Source organism: Orycteropus afer, unplaced genomic scaffold (genome assembly GCF_000298275.1).
Source record: "Orycteropus afer afer isolate SDZICR_OR568_19922 unplaced genomic scaffold, OryAfe1.0 scaffold00004, whole genome shotgun sequence".
In the NCBI taxonomy this organism is placed as follows: Eukaryota; Metazoa; Chordata; class Mammalia; order Tubulidentata; family Orycteropodidae; genus Orycteropus; species Orycteropus afer.
Genome location: NW_006921591.1, coordinates 35,053,193 through 35,058,282, shown reverse-complemented (window position 1 = coordinate 35,058,282; position 5,090 = coordinate 35,053,193).

Genomic DNA, 5,090 nt, shown 5'->3' with positions numbered 1-5,090 from the left:
ATCATGGGAATAATCCCATCACAATGGCTTAAACCAGAGAGAATTGTGGTCCAGCCGAGTTGACACACAGCTCCAACTATCACAGTCCACCCCTTGTCAACTTGGCAGTTGTACACATCTTCTTAACCATATATAATCTCTAAATAAGGACAATTATAAAGTCATATTTGTGCCTAACACACTAACACACATACAACCGTAATGCATTAACCTTATTTACATTTCACAGTTCATAACAGAAGGAAAGAAAAATATTTGATGCACATATACAATGAAGAAATATAACAATCACAGTCCTCATTTCCGAAACTGGTCATGTGGTCCTAGCTGATATTCAGAACTACCTTCTTCCACCACCCATTCTGTATTTCCCTTGCCCTCAGCAAGCATTTCAGCTGGTTGTGGTTCTTTGCCTGGTGGGGTGACCCAAACCTTCATGCCTGAAGGGTCTGGGCCATTAGCAGTCATATCAGAATTGGCTTGCTGTAATTTTCCATTGACTTTAATCACAAGGCATCGTAGTACTAAGAGACGGCCTAAAGAATCTCTTGTATTCCAGACATATTCCTCTTTACCTCCATTATGTAATGTCAATCCAATTTGCCCTTGGTAATCAGGATCTATCACACCAGACAGTACCGTACTGCCCTTCTTTGTCTGTTGCTCCAGAGGCATGAGGAAACCAAAATGGCTGGGTGCCATTCTTAATTTCCAGTTCAATGCAATAAATATTGTGTCTCCAAGTGGGAGTGTTCCTCCCTTTGGAATTAAGCTATCTATACTGGCAGAGCATAGGGTTGCAGGGACAGGAATCAAAAATTTTTTGAGTGGGTAACTAGGGGTAATAGTGAGTGGTACCACTCCAGTTTCCACCCCTTGGTTCCTGGACCCATGAGTCCTGGATATTGGAGAAACAGAACCATATATTGGACCCTAGTTTAAAACATATGCAGCCTCCTGGAGAACATTACCCTAACCCTTCAAGGTATTGCCACCTAGCTGGTGCTGTAATAGTGTTTTTAGTAGGCCATTCCATCCTTCTATCAAGCCAGCTGCTTCAGGATGATTGGGAACATGGTAAGACCAGTGAATTCCATGAGCATAGGCCCACTTCCACAGTTCATTTGCTGTGAAGTGAGTCCCTAGATCTGAAGCAATGTTGTGTGGGATAACATGACGGTGGATAAGCCATTCTATCAGTCCACGGATGGTAGTTTTGGCAGAAACATTGCCTGCAGGGAAGGCAGGTCCATATCCAGAATAAGTATCTATTCCAGTAAGAACAAAACACTATCCTTTCCATGGTCCAATGTAATCAACTTGCCACCACGTTGTTGGCTGATCACCCTGAGGAATGGTTCCATATTGTGGTCTCAGTGTCGGTCTCTGCTGCTGGCAGATTGGGCACTCAGCAGTGGCGGTAGCCAAATCAGCATTGGTAAGTGGGAGTCCATGTGGCTGAGCCCATGCAGAACCTCCATCCTGCTTCCATGGCCACTTTGTTCATGAGCCCTTTGAGCAATGACAGGAATTTCTGGGGAAAAAGAATGGCTGGTTTCCACTGAACATGTCATTCTATCCACCTGATTGTTAAAGTCCTCCTCTGCATAGGTCACCTTTTGGTGGGCATTCACATGAGACACAAATATCTTTACTACTTTGGCCCATTCAGAGAGATCTATCCACATACCTCTTCCCCATGCATCTTTATCACCAATTTTCCAACAATGTTCCTTCCAAGTGCCAAACCATCCAGCCAAGCCATTAGCCACAGTCCATGAATCTGTACATAATTGAACATCTGGCCATTTCTTATTCCATGCAAAGTGAACAGCCATATGCACAGCTCCAAGTTCTGCCCATTGTGAGGATTTCCCTTCACCACTGTCCTTCAAGGAAGTCCCAGAAAGGGGCTGCAGTGCTGTTGTGGTCCACTTTCCAGTGGTGCATGCATATCACGCAGAAACATCAGTAAACCAGGCAGTAGTTTTCTCTTCCTCAGTCAATTGATCATAAGGATCTCCCCATGAGACCATTGGTATAGAATGGGAGAAGGAAGGTAATGTGACTGGAGTGGAGACCAAAGACATTTGGGCCACTTCCTCATGCAACTTACTTTTGCCTTCAGGTCCTGCTTGAGACCAATCTCTGATATACCACTTCCATTTAATGATGGAGTGCTGCTGTGCATGTACAACTTTATGACTCAGTGGGTCAGACAACACCCAGTTCATGATGGGCAGCTCAAGCCTCATGGTGACTTTGTGGCCCATGGTTAGGCATTGAGTCTCTACAAAAGCCCAGTAACAAGCCAAAAGCTGTTTCTCAAAAGGACAGTAGTTATCAGCAGAGGATGGCAGGGCTTTGCTGCAAAAACCCAAGGGTCTGTGTTGTGATTCACCCATAGGGACCTGCCAAAGACTCCAAACAGCATCTCTAACTACTACACACACTTCAAGCATCATTGGATCAGTTGGATCATATGGCCCAAATGGCATCCTCTATGGGCAGCCTGAACCTGTTGCAGAGCCTTCTGTTGTTCTGGGCCCCACTCAAAACTAGCAGCTTTCTGGGTCACTTGATATATAAGCTGCAGAAGCACAGCCAAATGAGGGATATATTGCCTCCAAAATCCAAAGAGGCCCACCAGACATTGCGCCTCCTTTTTAGTTGTGGGGGAAGCCAGATACAATAACTTATCCTTCACTTTAGTAGGAGTATCTCAATATACCTCACACCATTGGACCCCTAGAAATTTCACGTAGGTGGAAGGTGCCTGAATATTTCTTGGGTTGATTTCCCAACCTCTAGCTCACCTATGTCTGACCAATAAGATTAGAGTCAACGATACTTCTTTACTAGGTCCAACCAGCAAAATGTCATCAATATAATGGACCAGTGTGATGTCTTATGGAAGGGAAAGACGATCAAGATCCCTATGGAATAAATCATGATATAGTGCCAGGGAGTTGATATACCTCTGAGGAAGGTCTGTGAAAGTATCCTGCCGGCCTTGCCAGCAGAAGGAAAACTGCTTCTAATGGTCTTTTGAAATTGGTATGGAGAAAACGGCATTGGCCAGATAAATAGCTGCATACCAAGTACCAGGATATGTACTAATTTTCTCTAGCAATGAAACCACATCAAGACCAGCAGCTGCAATTGGAGTCACCACTTGATTAAGTTTACAATAATCTACTGTCATTCTCCAAGATCCCTCTGTTTTTGCACAGGCCAAATCGGCTAATTAAATGTGGATGTGGTGGGAATCACCACCCCTGCATCCCTCAAGTCCTTGATGGTGGCAGTAATCTCACCAACCCCTCCAGGGATGAGGTATTGCTTTTGATTTACTATTTTTGTATGTAGTGGCAGTTCTAATGGCTTCCACTTGGCTTTTCCTACCATAATAGCTCTTATTCCACATGTCACAGACCCAATGTGGGAATTCTGCCAATTGCTCAGTATATCTGTTCCAATTATGCATTCTGGAACTGAGAAATCACTATAGGATTGGCTCAGAGACACACTGGACCCACTGTGAGATGCACCTTAGCTAAGACTCCATCAATAACTTGACCCCCATATGACCCCACTCTGAATGGTGGGACACAATGATGATTTGGGTCTCCTGGAATTACTGTGTCAATTCAGAGCCAGTGTCCGGTTATCCCCAAAAAGTCTGATTATTTCCTTTTCCCCAATGAATTTTAGTCTCCTAAAAGGCCTCTGACCCTTTGGGAAGGCTGGCAGAAAGAGTGACATTATAGATTTTTGGCAATGTAGTGGGGTCCTTCCTCAAAGGGATTTTCTACCACCCCCTTCATTCAAGCGGTTGTGGGTCTGTAAACTGACTCAAGTCTGGGAATTGATTGAGAGGTTGTGACTTTTTATTCTGGTGATTCAATCTAGGTTGCTGTTCACGTGATCTAGAATTCTTCTGTCTGTACAGATCAAGTACATATTTAGTAGCCTTGCCATGTATTTCATTACTAGGAACACCATGAGAAAGTACCCAATTCCATAATTCCACATGAGTTAGACTATTCTGATTACTGTTCTGACTCTCCTATCCATTACGGTAACCACACCCACCTTGCCTTTGTCAATTAACTGCTGCCACTTGGCCCCTCCTACCATGGGGTCTAATCCTCCCCATTGTAGTTAAGTGTCTTAGTTCAATTAGGGCAGTTACCACTGTCAAATCTGGCTTACATAAAATACCAATCACAGCAGTCTTCAATGATACTAGAGCTCCCTTCACAAACTTATTCTTCACAGTCCTGGAGAAAAGCGTGTCTTCTGGACTCTCCATTTCTTGTTCTAGGGGTCTAACCTGATAAATCCATTCTAACAGACCAATTTCTCTAAGCCTCTGGATGCCTTCTACACTATACCAAGGCAGGTCTGTTACTTCAACTTGACTTAAGGTAGGCCACTGCATAATCTATGCTTCAGTAAGCCAACCAAATAAACTATTAGATCCTTTCCTAACCTCTGGAGCTGAAGCATTGAAGGAAGAATCCATACTAACTGGGCCTAAATCAATACACTCAGACTGATCCAATCTTACATTCTTTGCACCATTATCCCACACCCTCAGTAACCATTCCCATACATATTCTCTAGGTTTCTGTCTGTACATGTTAGCAAAATCAAGTAGGTATTTTCGGGTGTAGCATACCACCTCCTCAGTCACACTTTCTATTTCACCTTTTGGGGCTCACTTTGACTTAACTTTAGTTATAAGTCTAGCAGCAACAATGGGTGATTGGGGCAGTTCCTGAGAACATTCAGGAATGTCTTCCATGACCTCTTCCTCAGGCAATGACTCAGCAGGAACAGTTGGGCTAATCCCATCAAACTGAGGTGGAGGGGATAATGGTTTTACAGTAATCCATTTAGATGGGAGGGATTCAACAGAATTTATAGGCTCTGTCACCTGATTTTCCTGACTGTCTGCCCATATGTTCCCATTCCAAGTTTCAGGATCTTATTTTTTTTTTCCAATCAATGCCCTCACGTTAACTTCAGACACCATTCTGGGTTGGCAATTTAATTGGTGTTGTAATTCAGCCACCCTTACAATA